Here is an 18,590-nt window from a genome sequence, read left to right as displayed (position 1 = left end):
CTTCCTTCTTAAACCATCTTCTAATCCCGAAACACCTAATAAAGACCTCTAGCTCAATTAGGAATAGGTTAGTGTGATAGTAAAAGGCGGATGTGTTTTGATCGACTCCGACTTCCTTGTGTGTCATTGAGATTGTAAGGTAAAGTGTGTACACCGCTGCTAGACTAGAGTAGTAGCCGAAACTTGAGTGGAAAAATCGAGTGTTGTATCTTGACTATTATTGTGAGAACCTACTTAAGGGCCGCTTATTCCAAGTTTTAGAAACGGACCTGCTATTGCATTTCATAGTATTACTCATTGTATATATGTTTATTGTAGATGATTGATTATTATGCATATATTAGCTTAGGTTTTAGACTTGATTACTCTATATGCATTGCTAGTGAGAGGTATAGTTAATTTAGAGCATGAATAAGGAAACAATAGTTTTATTTCTTAGTCGTTGTAGTATAGATGAAGTTTGTGAGTACCTTCAGCTGGAAAACTCTCACGAGGCTATAACTTCGTCCACTAGGGAATTCCTAGTGGTTTAAGGCCTTGTTGCATATGGTCAATGCAATCACACAAATAAAATGAGAGTAGATAGAACTCCATTTTTTGGTCACTTATTCTAATTTCTCATCTTTGCTTGAGGACAAGCAAAATGCTGTTTGGGGGTGGTTTGATAAGAGCCCAAAACTGTAGTTTTAACCCTATGAACAGTCATACTTTTAGACCAATTATGTGAGTAATAATTAAGAGTTAACACCGATTCACGTGTTTTATGCATTCGGGGCTTCAAAGTCCATTATGTGCGAGAAATGTGCCACTTTTAGCGAGATAAAGGAGCAAAGGTCGGTTACTAAGGAGTTCCGTGATTAAAGGCCAAGATTCAAGAAGACAAAGCCTTTCTAAAGCCCGGTCCAAAGCTGAAAAGTCAAAGTCCACGCGCTTGAAACAAACATTGCACAAAGTCAACAGAACTTCCGAAGACCATATCTTTGGACTCAGACCTCGGAATTGGGCCTACCTTATGTTAAAACGACCGTCTCGGAAAGAGCTTTCCAATGGTTCAAGACTTGACCCAATCAGAGGAGCAAAAGTGGACGAAAAGTCTGTTGAAGCGAACTGCAGCTGAAGAGGCCTTTTTGGACTGAAAGAATTGGGTTTTGGGCCTGATTCTCTGGCCCAAAACATGGCTCCAAGCCCATGCACGATTTTTGGATATGAGAGTATAAAAACCAAAGCTTCACTCTTTATTAATGGTAGATAGTTAGACCTAGATTAGTTAGCCTCCATTAATTAGTTTTAGAACTTAGTTTAATTAGTTTCAATTCATTGTAGTAGATTAAACCTTTGAATCTTGTTCTTCAATTGATTAGATCAATAAAGTAGTATTTTTATCAATTTCGATTTTTGTCATTTCCATTTCTAGATCTAATTTCAATTCTTGTTCTTATTTCATTTTAGTCATTAAATTAGATGTCATTATTGTTTAATTAAGTAAATTTCAATTATTTACATTATGTTTAGTTTAGATTCAATGGGAAATGTTAGTTTGATGAATCAAGGCTAAAACCTCCATTAGAGGGGTTGATGAAGCCTTGATGAAAACTTAGTTGTTAGTGTAGAATTGTTTGTAGATTCTATTCCACTCTAGAAGGTCGTGTTTCACCATGAGAATGGGTGGACGACCTCACATGCTAGTTAGTATTTGGTAGAAATGCCACGAACACTAGGGATTAGAACTCAAAATTCTTTCCGTAAGAACGTAAGAATCGAGATACAACAATCTATGCTAGGTTATTAAGTTGGATTCGAGGTGGATTCAATTCCCCTCTAATCCTTTATCTAGATTCAAAAACAATCATATTTCCATAGCATTCGTAGTTTAAATTCAAATAATCAATTTCATATTGCATCGTAGTATAATTCTCCCTCGTAAAACTCTCATTAACTTAAGACTGATTAATTAGATTAGAAAACAATTACATGCTAGAGCACTAGGAGTGGAACGAACTTCTTACTCCACTCTATTTCGATAGAATTGAGAGTAGGAAACCTTGATAACATATAAACATAAATAGTTTAGTTTACTTACGTTTTGATTTCATCGTTCATTTCGTAGGTAAGCTATTCATATCAATTTATCAATTATCATTTGTAATTGTAAGTTATTTAGTGAAGTTAATGCTTCAACTCTCTTTAGTAAATTGTAATAGTCACTGTCTATGTAATGCCTAGTTGGGATGTATTTCTTCAGTTTAGGTTATATATGTGTTTGGTTGTACTTCTAAGTTACTACTTTTTTATTACTGTTTCTTTAGTCGTTAAAGCAGTAGTATAGGAAGCCTGAAGGTGATGAAGCACTCCTAACATATCAAGTTGATAGCGAAAAAAATAAAACTTGGTTGATATGTGCTCCTAGCATATCAGCAGCAGTATATATGTGCTTGGCTAATAGTGAAAAAAAAAAAATTAAAATTAGTTTTTTTTTTTTTTTTCGGGAGGAAACTTGCACTTTTTTGTTTTTTTTCAGCTGGAGTCTTTTGATCATCATTTCTTTCAGTTTTCCAAATAGTTCAAGATTTAGATCAAATACTAGGTTCAGCTCTTAATGTTATTAGAAACTTAGTATTGCTTGTTGATTATCAAGTTGCATGGAATATGTTTTCGATACAACTTATCCATTTAATCAAATTCAGGGGACAAAAAACTGAAAAGTCTTTAATAAACTCCATCTGGATGAATCTTAGTAAACCCCACTTTAAGAAAAATCTCTACCTAACTTCCATGCATCTAAAATAGTCCTAAAGCAGGTTTTGTATTTGTAGTAGCCGTTTTCATAGATGGAACATAGCATGTATTGGGCCCAGAGAATAGGCCCAATACCATAATATTCCCCATGAAGTGAACCTAAGAGAGGGATATAAAAAGAAAGAGAAGAGAGGAGAGAAAAGGGGGAGCTCATAATGGAGGTAGAGAGGGGTGAGGAAAGAGAGGTGAACTACGGTGGCTTGATCCCGAAATGGGTATGTAGGTAACCTAATTGGTGCAGCCGATCCAAAATAAAGTGGGAGTACGAGTAAATTTAGAGGTCGCGGTAATTGGGTGAGACAAATGGCGCCATCTATGGGAACTCTGCAACAAGTCTCACAATCAGAGGAGGGGAGGATATGTTAGTATGTCACAGGCGAAGACTTGTCCCGAAATTTGCAAGTAAAACCGTGTTTGTAGTATATAATATCATCAAATGCTTCTAGGCAGTTTATTCTGGTCCAAGATTCATCACCGAATCTCCAAAAGGCCAGCACTGAAGGAGCACTATGAATTGCCATAATTACATAATCAGAAGTTGATGCTGGAGACCGACAATGATTTCTTATCATGAAAAAGCCATATTTGCTAAGAGAAGGTGAGCTAGCTGCTCTGCATGAAGAAGTATATGGCGCTTCTGCCCAATTCAGACTATGGAATGATTACTCTTCTAGCAACTGACGGCGTCCGTGGACTTCAGATCTATAGAGAAAGGGAAAAAGAGCCACGGATTGGGGAGGATGTGCATCATGTCAATGGGGCTTTCGTTGTTAACATTGGGGACATGATAGAGAGTTGGACTAATTGTTTGTCCCGGTCAACATTGCACAAAGTCATGTCAACAGAACAAAAACGGTATTCGGTTGTGTTCTTTATGGATCCAAATATTGATTGTGTGGTCGATTGTTTGAAGAGTTGCTGCAATGATGAATCCCCCACTAAGGTTTCCTCTAATTCGTAGCAGGGACTATCTAGAAGAACAGTTGTACAAACTTAACGTATCTTTCTTGTGGTTGGGAATTAAAAGCATTGGAAGAATTCTGTTGGTTGTTGGTGGTGGTGAATTGGTCAAATCTGGTGGTAAATGGAGAGATGGGTGGAGAAGATGGGGAAATGGGTCGGTTTGGACCCATTTCAGATCTTGGCAAAATGGGCTTATTTGGATGTTGTTGGGCCTCTAGCTATTTGGGCTGTAGAGTAGTGTGTGGGCTTATGGAGCGTGGGGGATGGCGTAGTGTGGGAACTAGGGGTAAAGTGTGGGCATTGGTGGACTAGTAGGGGGTGGACAGAGGTAGCAGGATAGGTATACCACCTCAGGTTTGTGCGGGGATGTTAAAAAGTGGTTTGACAATCATGCCGAGTAGCCAGAATGGTGGTGGGTATAACAAGGGGTATCATAGTCCCTTCCTTTGGGTTATTGGTGATTTTAGTTTTTGTAGAGTATTCAACATAACCACATCGACAGCGAGGAAGTAGGAGACAAGGGAACAATGAGATCAATAGATTGGGGCTGAGATCGATGGCTTGGAGCGTCTGAATACGTGTGGTAAGATGATTGTAATAGTCGTTTTCATAGATGGAACATAACATGTATTGGGCCCAGAGAATAAGCCCAATACCATACTATGCCCCATGAAGTGAACCTAAGAGAGGGATATAAAAAGAAAGAGAAGAGAGAGAGAAAAGGGGGAGCTCATAATGGAGGCAGAGAGGGGTGAGGAAAGAGAAGTGAACTACGGCGGCTTGATCCCGAAATGGGTACGTAGGCAACCTAATTGGTGCAGCCGATCCAAAATAAAGCGGGAGTACGAGTAAATTTAGAGGTCGCGGTAATTGGGTGCGACAGTATTAATGCCACTTTTCACCTTAAATGCTAAAAATGTTAACTAGACACAAAAATTCAATTTTGTAAAAAAAATATATATATACTATAAATCAGTAGCTGAATCTTCAAAAATTCCATTATAGCAAAAAAACAAAAGGTACAAAACAATAGAAGATCAAAAGGACTCACCACCTATAAAGGCAAAGTAGGAACTCTATGAGTAACAACCAACCAAACCAAATCATACAAAAACAATATGCTCTGACAGGTTTCCAGTATTCATCAGTACAAAAACAATATGCTCTGACAGGTTTCCAATATTCATCAGCATAAAAACAATGCTTTGACAGGTTTCCAATATGCATCCGTACAAAAACAATACTCTGACAGGTTTCCAATATTGAGCTCTGATAAGCACCCAAAACTGTAATATGAAACCCCAAAACTGTGATACTGATATTGTTACACTGGGGTAACACTGAATCGTCTAGATCATCAAAGGATACTGTTACAAAAGCTACATCTATTTTTGAGGTAAAACCCGATCCTGAATTAAAAAATTTGATAGAATCCCTAACTAAAAAAGTAGATGCCCTTGCAGTTCAAGTAAACGATCAACTACCAAAACAAGTTATGAACATTGACACCTCCCCATGTGTTATTTGTCTTAGTTCTGACCATCCTGATGCATATTGTCCCTTGTTATATACTTCCTCACTCAACCATCGGAGGAGGCATGTGCATTCAACATTCCTAATGCACCTTGGAGACAACATCCGAATTTCGATTGGCGCCAAAATAACCAACAGCTGGGGGCTCCTCTAGGTTTCGCTAATCCACCAGTTCGACTAACTAACAACTTTATTCCTTACCGCCAAGGAAATAATCAGCAATACCAACAAAGTCAGAATCAATTTCAAAATACTTTTGATGCTAACTATCAAACCAACCGTAGCCTTGTTCCAGCAAATCCAAATCCCAACTATAATCAACAACTTCTCAGCAATAATCGCAATCTAGTACCTGTTGCACAACCTGCGCGACTCGTTACGAATAGGACAAGTGAGACTTTCTTAGCTTACATGAACCAACAATCTCAAATTTTAACGTCTATCCAACAATCACTTCAACAATTGGCTCAAGAAAAGAGTCAGAAAGGCGTGTTTCCTGGACAAGCAGTTCCAAACCCTAAGCCAGCAAACACTGCCTTTGAACTCACCAATGCACCTGGTACAAGTACTCCCAACCAAGGTGAGGTGCACGCAATCACTACTCTTCGATCTGGAAAAACTATAGACAATCAAATATGTATGCCAAATGATCAACCAAAGGAATCTGACGGTTCCAATGAATCTATTTCCAATAATGAACCTACGGAGGATTCACCAAATACAACAAAGTCAACATCTCAGAATTTAGGAAACAAGCAAGTGGACCCCTTTGCCAAATTTCGCCCTAAGGTATCGTTTCTTGCACGCTTGGCAAAGAATAAACCTGATGAGAATTTTGATGAAATTCGAGAGACTTTTTAGAATTTGACAATCAACTTACCTTTTCTCGATGCCTTAAAGCTATTGCCAAAACATGCAAAATTTCTGAAAGATATGTGCACCACAAAAAGGAGAACTAATGTTCCTCAACAAGTGTTCCTCACCGAACAGTTTCCATCAATCACCGAACACAATGGTATAGTCAAATACAAGGACCCTGGTAGACCAACGGTTCCATGCACCTTAGGTGACAAATATACGGCTACTGCGCTACTAGACCTAGGAGCTAGTGTGAACTTACTTCCATATTACTTATTTAAACAACTAGGTTTTCATGAGCTGAAATCTACCACCATGACTCTATAGTTAGCCGATCGTTCTATTAAGTATCCAAAAGGAATTGTGGAAAACGTCCTTGTAAAAGTCCAAGACTTTTTCTATCCTGTAGACTTTGTTATTTTGGATACAGAAGTTGCATGTGATTCCATTCCTATCATCTTAGGACGTCCGTTCCTAGCAACTGCTAATGCTCTTATTAACTGTAGGGATGGTTCCATGACCATGTCCTTCGGAAATCTTTCGGTCGAGGTAAATGTGTTCAAGATGATGAAACAAATTCCAGAGCCTGACATTGATGGTGAGGTGAACAGGATTGATAGCATTGTGCAAGAGTATTTAACAAACATTTTTTCTGAAGATGAAGTATACCAATTTCTTTCCTTTAGTGATTCTAAATTTGAGGACGATGATTATACACAAGAAGTAAACGAGTTATTAAAGTCAATACCATTATTTGACCCTACGACCGTGATGTCCGGCGATTTGGATGAACATCAATCTGTTTACTCTATGGACGATGACTTTCCTTAAGAATCTTTAATACCCACTCCACCCGCCCCTGACTTAAAACCTCTTCCTTCGGAATTAAAATACGTACATCTTGGTCCAGATGGTAGTCATCCAATTATTATATCATCTCAATTGACTGATGATCAAGAATCCCGTTTAATAGATGTCATTCAACAACACCATTCTGCTATTGGATGGTCCCTCGATGACATTAAGGGCATTGACCCTAATGTATGCACCCATTGCATACATCTTAAAGAAAATGCTAAGACGTCGCGTGAACCGCAGCGTCGTCTAAACCCAACCATGAAAGATGTGGTACGGGAGGAAGTTTTAAGATTACTCGATGCAGGTATTATTTACCCTATATCTTATAGTATTTGGGTGAGTCCAGTACACGTTGTTCCAAAGAAATCTGGCATTACAGTTGTGCGCAATGATAAAGATAGATGCATCTCCACTCGTATTCCAATGAAATGGCAAATATGCATTGACTATCGCAAACTTAATCCAGTCACTCGTAAGGATCACTTTCCACTGCTCTTCATCGATCAGATGCTTGAACGGTTAGCCGGTCATGCGTATTACTGTTTTCTTGATGGTTATTCAGGATATTTTCAGATAGTCATAGATCCTGCTGATAAAGAAAAGACTACGTTCACCTGTCCTTTTGGTACATTTTCATATAAACGAATGCCTTTTGGCCTTTGCAATGCACCTGGTACTTTCCAACGTTGCATACTTCACATTTTCAGTGATATGGTTGAACGTTTTATGGAAGTATTCATGGACGACTTCTCAATATATGGAGATTCTTTCGATAGCTGTCTATCAAATCTTAAAACGGTCTTTACACGTTGTGAAGAGAAAAACCTTGTTCTTAATTGGGAAAAATATTATTTCATGGTTAAAAAAGGAATAGTTTTAAGACATATCGTTTCAAAAGATGGAATCGAAGTCGACAAAGCTAAGATAGAAAAAATTGCTTCACTTCTTATACCAAAAATAGTTCGCGACATTCGCGCATTTTTAGGACACACAGGTTTCTATAGGAGATTTCTCAAAGGTTGCTCGACCTTTAACCAATTTCTTGCTTAAAGATGTCGTTTTTTACTTCAGTTTGAATTGCAAACAAGCTTTTGAGACTTTAAAATCCGCCTTAACTACTGCTCCAATAATTCAACCACCAGATTGGTCTAAACCTTTTGAATTAATGTGTGACGCGAGTGACTATGCTATTGGAGCTGTACTAGGGCAACGCCGAGAAGATAAGCCAATTGTCATTTACTATGCGAGTAAAACCCTTAATGAAGCTCAACGTAACTATACCACCACTGAGAAAGAGTTTCTCGCCGTTGTATATGCCTTGGATAAGTTTCGTCATTATCTAGTGGGTTCTTCCACAATTGTCTATACTGACCATACGGCGCTTCGTTATCTATTAGCGAAAAAAGATGCAAAACAGAGGTTGATCCGCTGGATTCTTCTCTTGCAAGAATTTACTCTAGAAATTAGAGATAAAAAAGGTTGCGAAAATGTGGTTGCAGACCATTTATCAAGACTTGTCAGTGATATTGATACTGATACCGAACCTATCTGTGATTCCTTTCCGGATGAACACTTTTATTCCATTTTTTCGTCCCCCTGGTACGCTGACATAGTAAATTACTTAGTTATCGAGGAAGTCCCTTCATCTTGGTCTCGTAATGACCGAAAAAAGTTCTTATCCACTGTGAAATTTTATTTCTGGGATAATCCCTACCTCTTCAAGTATTGTTCCGACCAACTAATCCGTCGTTGCATTCCCGACTGGGAACACAATGACGTGTTATCCTTCTGCCATGAACAATCTTGTGGTGGTAATTTTAGTGGTAAGAACACAACGGCCAAGGTTCTACAATGTGGATTTTATTGGCCAACACTGTTTAGAGATGCACATGAGCATTGCAAAGCATGCAACCGCTGCCAGCAGCTAGGACGCATTACTCAATGCAATATGATGCCCTTAAATCCCATTTTAATTGTGGAAATCTTTGATATATGGGGCATCAACTTCATGGGTCCCTTTCCAAATTCTCATGGTTTCCTTTACATACTGGTAGCAGTTGACTACGTGCCAAAATGGATTGAGGCATTGGCATGTCGTGCTAATTATCATAAAACTATCGTTTTTTTCGTAAAGGAAAATATTTTCTCTCGATTTGGCGTTCCAAAAGCTATAATTAGTGATGGGGGAAACCATTTCTGTAATAAATTTTTTGAATCATTAGTAAAGAAATATGGAGTCACGCACAAAGTGGCAACTCCATATCATCCTCAAACCAGTGGCCAAGTAGAAGTCTCTAATAGAGAGATCAAATCCATTTTGGAAAAAACTATTAATCCATCTAGAAAAGACTGGTCTTTATGATTATCTGATGCCTTGTGGGCATACAGAATAGCTTTTAAGATACCTATAGGGATGTCTCCTTATCGCCTCGTTTTTGGAAAACTTTGTCACCTGTCGGTTGAACTTGAGCATCGTGTTCTATGGGCCATCAAAAGCCTCAATTATAATACTAATACGGCAGGCGCAAAGAGAAAATTGCAGTTAAATGAGTTTGAGGAAATTTGGAGTGATGCCTATAATCTCTCGAAATCTTATAAAGCCAACATGAAAAGAGTGCATGACAAGCACATATTGAGAAAAGATTTCAAAGTTGGTCAAAAAGTTTTGTTGTACAACTCAAGATTACACATTTTTCCAGGAAAATTAAAAACTCGATAGTCTGGTCCTTTCATTGTCTCTCTTTGTCACCCCCTTATGGGGCTATATCTTTGAAAAACGTAAATGATGACAGTGAATTTTAAGTAAATGGCCAACGCGTTAAACATTATCATGAGTTGCGCTCTCCAAATGTCAAAAAGACTCTTCTCAAAGATCCAGTCTACACAGACTAATAGATTCACTAGTGTACTTCTTTCCATGTGATATAAACAGGGAAAGTACACCATTAGGGTAGTCGGGCCCTCTTCTATTTTATTTTCTAAAAATCCCTAGAGTGTGTGGTTGCAAGCGCCGGAACCTTAGTCCACAAAAACTCTACTTCATAACTGAGTATAAATGTCTTCTGTTAATCGAGCAAGCATGCCTTATGGTAAATAATGGGTACCAAAAATTTCAACTCCTTCCTTCTCTTCCCTTTTCTATTCTCTTCCTCGCGAACTTCAGCCCATCATTTGGTGTAAATCTCACCCATCTCGAATAGGTAATGGCCGTAGTACTTTTGCTCGAAAGCAACGGGCAAAAAGGATGGGATGGTGTATGAATTGTCAAACACCTTTCTGTCCAGGTCTTGATCTACTATCCGATATGAGACGGTATAAGGTATATTATTATGCGACACACCGGCCAGGATAAACTTCGTCGCCGTCCCATTGCTCCCCATTAGGGTTGGGATTCGTCTTGAGGATCTGACGTTAAAAGACTCACATTCGTCTTGAGGATCTGACGTTAAAAGACTCAACTTGTTTATACTCGTGTCTTTTATTTTCACCTTTGCACTAAGTGTTGTGCACAAAGAGAGTCGTGATATACAACATCGGATGGTCCCTCGTTCGCACGGGCAATGGATTTCACCAGGCCAACCCCGAATAGTTTTCTATTTGATGACAGTTCAGGGCGGTTTGAGGCTATACCATATGTACTAAGGGTAATATTATTATTAGACCATTGCACATTGGTCAGGGATGGTATCATCCTAAACCCTAGGCCCCCAAAACATAAAGGTTAAGCCACAGTCTGGCTGGATTGGGTTTGCCCCAGAGCTAACATGACAGTTGCCTGATTTTACAGTAATGATTTTCTTCTTGAAATCCGGTGTTGTTAACACGTTCATCTCCCCTTGTACATTTGTATATAAAATTTGTAAATAAATAAAAACTTTAAAAAAAAAATGGGGGGTTGTGTTATGTTTTTACAAGATTCATCCCCTCCAAATAAAAATAAAAAAGTTTGAATGTGATTTTGTCATATTCCAGTGGATGGCATTTTTAATGCCGATCGTTTTGATATCTCATTCGTTCAATTTGGAGTTAAAACGAATCAAAATTCTACATTTGAAATTTCGAACCATTTCAGGACATATGGGTAATTTCCGGTTTTACTATGGGCTTGGGCAAAAATTGGACTGACCAAAAATCACGTCCGTCACAAAACCCACACACGCAGGGGCATCCCACACGCGTCATCCCTCACTTTTCTTCCCCCAAATCCGGATCTTGGTCCCCCATAGAAATCCTTCGCGCACGCGACATCACAGCCCTAAATTTGATCAGCACACGTGGACACTACACCACCAATTCATCCAATTTTTTTTACACCAACATCCTCTCCCTCTGCACAACCAATATAGGCCCTTAAAAATCCAACTCGATCCCTCTATGGCTGGAAATCGGAGAATCACAGTTGAGAGAAAAAATTTCAAATCTCTATAATTTTGGAATGTTTCATCCATTTTTCGATGGGGAAATTGCTAGTAGAGAGTGGGAATATCTTTTGCATCGAATTCCAGCTCATTATTCCGAAGATTTAGTGTTGAAGTTCTATAACAATGGAGGTTTTCGGGGGAATGAGTTTTGGATTACGGCGGATGGGTTGGAACATGAACTCACGTTGGAATTGATTGCGACAACAATCAATATCCCAAGGAGAGCGCGACCCGCGCTAAGTTACTGGAATTTTGTTTACCATCGAAGAGGCTTCATACCAAAAAGCGACCCGCTCAAACACTGGAACTCGACTTCCCACTGAGCGCGACCCGCCCTAAAAACACTGTAATCTGAAAATTACTCGGAGCGCGAGCGCGCCCGCGAGTGTTAAAATTCCCGGATTTCCACAGTTTTGATTCAAACTTTGATCTTTCATATTTTTCAGTGTTCTAATCTCTTATATACACTGAACACGCGTACACAAGACGCTATTCATAAGCGAAGCAAGGACGCTATCAGGTATTCCTTTCTTCCATACCTCGCATTTCCAGTTAGAGGTTTTCTACTAGTATATTAGAATTGTTTGGAGTGTTGCATGTTTAGTTAAGCTCAACTTAGTCTTGCATGAGATTAAGGTCTGGTCGAACAAAAACAACAAACGTAATTACACGGCAACAAACAAGTCTATCTAGTATACCACACACGACACCTCTAACTACTATCACACACACCATACGACATAATGGTCAAGAAAGAGAGACTCCTCTCTCCGACTTTTACAAAGCCTTGGCGATAGCCCTAAATCGTGCATCGTTCTAGGAGACCGGTGGGGATTTTCAATCCCCCAAACATATTTAATTTGTTACCCGCTTTTCATGGGTTAGACCATGAAAAACTTTATCGGCACATCGTAGGATTGAACAAGTCCTTACAACATTCCATCATCCCTACGGTAGGTGCGGAACAAATTAAACCGAGGGTATTCCCTTTCACATTAGCCGATAAAGCGCGTCTTGGTTAACTGCCCAAAGGCGCTGCTTAATTCTGTGGACTCGTGGGCTAAACTTGTTCAGCTGTTTATGGAACATTTTTACCCACCCCTAAAGACGGATGAGATGCTTTCCAAGATTCATTTTTTCCGACAGAATCCTCATGAATCATTTTCTGAGGCATGGAATCGTTTCACCGATCTCCTAATAGAGTGTCCACATCATAACTTAGCTAAAGACACGTTAGTTCGTGCCTTTTTCAAAGGTCTTCTACACCACCATAAAGAAGTCCTTGACATAATGAATGGGGGTAGTTTCCTAAGTAAAGGAGCCTCGGAGGCTTATAAATTTTTAGAAGACCAAACTAAACGGAATAATAATTGGGGGGGTAGTGATGATATCCCCCGCTCAGCTAGTTCTTCTTCAACAGTAAAAGCCGCCGGTATGTTTGAGAAGAAAACCGATCCAGAACTTAAAAATCTAATCGAATCTCTAACTAAAAAAGTAGAGGCTATTTCTGCTCAACAAAAGCCTATCCCCGTCATGAATGTAAACTCCAACTCATGTAATTTCTGTTTGAGTCCAGAGCACCTTGACGATTATTGTCCTCTAGCTTATGAACAACAACCACCAGAACAAGATAATGTTTACTCTATTAATAACTATCCTATTCCTAACGCCCCTTGGAGACAACATCCCAACTTCAGTTGGAGAAATAATCAACAAGTAACACCTCCAGGGTACAATAATCAAAAAAAAGTTAGGCAAGCAAACAATTATAACCAAGCTCCACCTAGGCAAGGACAAGGACAAAGGTCAAGGGAATTATAATAATTATAACAACCAAAGTTTAACCACGACAAGGTCAAGCACAAGGTCGAATAATTATAATAATTATAATACCAATAGAGGTATCGTTCCTAAGAATAATAATAACTATCACAACCCACCCATAAATAATCAACGAGAGATAGTTCCAGTCACACCACCCGTGACTACTACACCTACACAACCGGATTGTATCGATGCCTTTATACAAGTTACCCAACAACTTTTCCGGACAATGACTAATCAAACCAACAGATTTTACAATCCATAAATCGGGGCCAACAAATAGCCCAAGCGAAAGCCCAACCAAAAGCGTGTTTCCGGGACAAGCAATACCAAACCCTAAAACAAAGAAACACGACCTTTGAGGTAAACGGTAATTCTAGTAATGGAAACTACAATCGTAGGGTGACCTAAATGCCATCACCACTCTCGCCTGGAAGAGTGGTTGATAACAAAGTAACTATGCCTATAGTTACCCCATCAAGACTCCTACACCGGATATCGAACTAGATAATCGAAATAGAAACCGGGGAACCTACCAATTTGTAGAGGTCCCAGTTAAACCACAACCTAAGAAACGAAAAGCCAAGGTTACACTTCAAGTCGAAAGCCATACACTAAATATAGAGCTTAAACCACCGTTCCCTCAAAAATTAGCCATGCTAACCGGGGATACAAACTTTGAGGAGATTAGGAACGCTTTCAAGAATCTAACGATAAACCTTCCTTTTCACGGCTATTAAAAAGCTCCCTAACCACGCTAAGTTTCTTAAAGAGTTGTGGCACTACTAGGCGAAGACCAATATACCTAAAGACGCCTTTTTAACTGAATAGCTCCCAACTTTATCCGAAAATAATGGAATTGTTAAGTACAAGGACCCCCGGGTCGCCCCTTCAAAATGCACCTTAGGAGATTCCCACACGAAGACCGCCTTTATTAGACACTGGGGCGTTGTTAACTTACTCCCCGTATTACTTGTATAAACAAATAGGTCTACAGAAAATGCAACCTACAAAAATAACGTTGCAATTAGCGGACAGTCAATTAAGTATCCTAAAGGTGTAGTGGAAAACGTGCTTGTTAAGGTTCAGGATTTCTACTATCCCGCTGATTTTGTTATCCTCGATACGTAGTCGCTAATGACTCTGACCGATCATTTTTAGGGCGCCCCTTCTTGGCAACCGCCAATGCGCTTTATAAATTGTCGCGATGGAAAGATGTCCTTATCTTTTGGCCATCTCATGCGTCGAGGTAAATGTTTTAAAATGATGAAACAGCTTACCATATTCGCCTGCGTAGATGGGGAGGTTAGCATGATCGAGAGTTTAGCTCAAGATTATTTTAACAACACGCTTCCCCGAAACAATATGTACAAATTCCTTTCTTTTGAACTTCTGATTTTGTAAATGACTCCTACTTTTGAGGAAGTCAACACCATCCCCTCGAGTCCACACCAATTGTGACCCGCCGGTTGCTCCATATATCGATTCACGAAGACTTGCTACCTAAGCAAGTCTTCATTACGCAAAGATAAGGACACTTATGAAACATCAACGGACATTCCGTCCACACCAGTGCTTAAACCTCTTCCCCCGGAGTTAAAATATATTCAACTTGATCCGGATGGTAGTCACCCGATAATTATATCTTCTCTGTTAACTAAGGATGAAGAGACATGTTTAATAAGGGTGATTAGGGAACATCGGTCTGCGATTGGTTGGTCCCTAGCCGATATTAAGGGAATTGACCCCAATGTTTGCACTCATCGTATCCATTTGGAGGATAACGCCAAGACTTCGCGAACCTCGGCCGCTTGAACCTTGCCATGAAAGAGGTGGTTAGGGAAGAAGTCTTGCGACATTTCGATCTTGGTATTATATACCCAATCTCCGATAGTGAATGGGTAAGTCCCATTCATGTAGTTCCTAAGAAATCGAGTTACCATGGTGCGTAGCGGGAAGGGTGACTATGTTGTCACTCATGGTCCTATGAAATGGAGAATCAGTATTGATTCTGACGCGTTTAAATGCTATGACACAAAAGGATCACTTTCCCTTACCATTTATAGATCGGATGCTAGAACGCGTCTAGCTGGTCATGCCTTTTATTGTTTTCCTCGGATGGCTACTCCGCTATTTTCAGATTATTATTGATATTGATGACCAAGAAAAGACAACCTTCACATGTCCCTTCGAACATATGCCTATAAAGCGAATGCCTTTTGGCCTTTGTAATGCCCCCGGTACCTTCCAAATGATGTATGCTTCATATATTTAGTGACATGGTAGGAGCTTTTATGGAAGTGTTCATGGATGATTTTTCTATCTATGGAGACTCCTTTACAGAATGTTTGTCTAACCTTGCCTAAGGTCTTGATACGGTGTGAAGAAAAGAGCCTCGCTTTTAAATTGGGAAAAGTGTCATTTCATGGTCAAAAGGGCATAAGTACTTAGGTCATATTGTATCTAGTGATGGCATCGGTAGATAAAGCCAAACTAGATAAGATAGCGAATTTACCTAAACCACGGACTGTCAACGGTGGAGATTAGAGCCTTTCTAGGCCATGCAGTTTTTATAGGCGTTTCATTAAAGATTTTTCAAAATAGCTAGGCCTTTAACTAACCGCTTTTGAAGGATGCAATCTTTGATTTTAATTTTAACTGTAAAAGGCTTTTGAAACCTTAAAAGCCTCTAACCATCGCACCTATTATACGACCTCCCTTTATTGGTCTAAACCTTTCAACTCATGTGTGATGCTAGTGACTATGCGGTTGGTGTCTTTGTCTTGGGACGTAAACTAGATAATAAGTCCACTGTTATTTATTATGCTAGTAAAACATTAAACGACGCCAACGGAATTATACAACTACTGAAAAGAATTCTTAGCTGTCATTTATGCTTTAGATAAATTTCGTCCTTATTTGGTTGGTTCTAAAACTTTAGTTTACACGACCATGCAGCCCTTTTAGGTACCTTCTTGCAAAGAAGGATGCTAAGCGAGATTAATCCGATGGATTCTTCTCCGCAAAGAGTTCACATTAGAAATAAAGGACAAAAAAGGGTCGAAAACGTAGTTGCCGACCACTTATCTAGACTTACAAATGACGATAGTAGTGATTACGAGTCCATACCGATTCTTTTCCCCGATGAGCATCTGTATGCTATTTTTCATCACCATGGTATCGGACATCGTAAATTATTTAGCGGCTGATGTTATGCCTTATAATTGGACAAGAAATGAACGTAAGAAGTTCTTGGCCGAGTCAAGTTATACTACCGGGATGAGCCCTACCTTTTAAGTATTGTGCGGATCGATTATTCGTCGCCAGATTCCCCAAAGGGGAATATAATGAAGTTCTATCGTTCGCCATGACAAAGAGTGTGGTGGCCACTTTAGCCGAATGAAAACAGCCGCTAAAAGTTCTTCAATGTGGATTTTATTGGCCTACCCTTTTAAGGATGCCCAAGTGCATTGCAAGACGTGTATTCGTTGCCAACAACTTGGGCTTAATCAATGGCGTAATATGATGCCATTAAATCCAATCTTGATAGTAGAAATTTTTGATGTTTGGGGTATTGATTTCATGGGCCCTTTCCCTGTTTCCCACGGTTATATTTATATTCTAGTTGCCGTGGATTACGCAATCTAAATGGATAGAGGCCCTAGCTTGCCGTAGCAATGACCATAAGACCGTGGTATTTTTATTAAAGAATATATTTTCTGTCGGTTTGGCATTCCTAAAGCCATCATTAGTGATGGTGGAACACATTTTGCAACAGAGTTGTTGCATCCCTAGTGAAAAAGTATGGAGTTACACACAAAGTAGCAACTCCTTATCATCCACAAACTAGCGGCCAAGTAGAAGTTTCTAATAGGGAAATCAAAAAGATTTTAGAAACAACAAGAAAACCCGATAGGAAAGATCGGGTCGGCTGCCTATCGATGCCTTATGGGCGATAGAACTGCTTTTCAAAACTCCTATAGGTATGTCTCCCTTTAGACTTGTATTTGGGAAACCATGTCATTTGTCCGTTGAATTAGAGCACCGTGGCTCGTGGGCTATAAAAAGCCTTAACTACAATATTGATGAGGCGGGTGTCAAACGCAGTTACAATTAAATGAGCTTGAAGAAATCCGTAAGCGATTCTTACGATCTCAAAAAGATTATAAAGCTAACATGAAACGGTTCATGATAAGCATATCTTCTTGCGCAAGAGTTTGTGGTCGGACAAAAGGTTTTGCTTTTACAACTCCCGCCTACATATTTTCCTGGGAAAACTAAAACCCGCTTGGTCCGGTCCTTTTCTCGTTATCAAGTCACCCCTTACGGGGCAATTACCTTGGTAAATCCCAAGGACAACAAGTACCTTTCAAGTTAACGGTCAACGGTTAAAACATTTTCACGAACTTCGTCCCCGATATAGAGGAAGTCCTTTTACAGACCCTATATACGGAGGAATGACCCTTGTCATTGGTGTACTTCCTTTCACTTCCATTTAATGGTAAGTGCACCATTAAGGTAACCGGGCCCTCCCTATGGAGTGTGTGGCTGTAAGTACCGGATCCTAAGTCCACGGTTCACATATTTCACGTTTTCCACTTTTGCATGTTTTCTCGGATTTTTGAGTCATGTTTCTCTATGGTGTGAATTATGTCTTTCTTTGTTTAATGTTTTTGCTTATTATTATATATATATATATATAATAATAATAATAATAATAATTGTTTTCATTTTTAGATATAGATATATATCTAAACCCATAGAACTAGCAATCCAACAAGTCTTGGGAATCTGACTTTAAACGACCCATGTTAAAACAAATTTTGTGTTTAAAAATTTGTTTGGGGGTGGGAACTCAGTCTTTCCATCCGGATTGCTCGAACTTTCTATTTGTGTTTCTTAGGTCCATTAGTATAGTTCATTGGGGTTGATGTCATCTAATTTAGTGTTCATTCGTTCGCATAACTTACGTCATGCACGCACTTCGAGGCATTTTCCACTATCTTATATGTCACCCACGGTCGGAATAGAGTAGTTTATGGATCATTGGATTGGAAATTCTTTCCTGATCATTTCCATATCTCATTCGCAAAAATCGCCGATAACTAAGCGGAAATTTAGTTTGAAGTTATTTAAAAATCGACGAAAGTCGAAAAATCGAATTGGGCTTTGGGCCAACTCGCGCTCACCTACAGCGCGCCCGCGCCTCCCTTAACAAAAACCCAATCGCGAGTCATCTTCTCCAACCGCTTGTCACAAATTTAAATTCAAACCCTAGCAACCAAAATAAAAATAAAAATAAAAATAAAAATAGAATACATCAAAATAGAAAGACCA

At 39.3% G+C, this 18,590-nt stretch overlaps 1 non-coding gene across 1 annotated transcript; it reads right to left on the bottom strand.

Moving 5' to 3' along the window:
* Positions 1–12,545: 12,545 nt before the first annotated feature.
* Positions 12,546–12,649, bottom strand: LOC147487585 (small nucleolar RNA R71). The gene has a single exon (XR_015203348.1). It is a non-coding gene; the product is annotated as a small nucleolar RNA R71 (small nucleolar RNA).
* Between the last annotated feature and the right edge of the window lie 5,941 nt (positions 12,650–18,590).

The sequence above is a fragment of the Coptis chinensis genome, chromosome 7, assembly GCF_015680905.1.
Source record: "Coptis chinensis isolate HL-2020 chromosome 7, ASM1568090v1, whole genome shotgun sequence".
In the NCBI taxonomy this organism is placed as follows: Eukaryota; Viridiplantae; Streptophyta; class Magnoliopsida; order Ranunculales; family Ranunculaceae; genus Coptis; species Coptis chinensis.
This window is presented reverse-complemented; position numbering and strand designations above follow the sequence as displayed.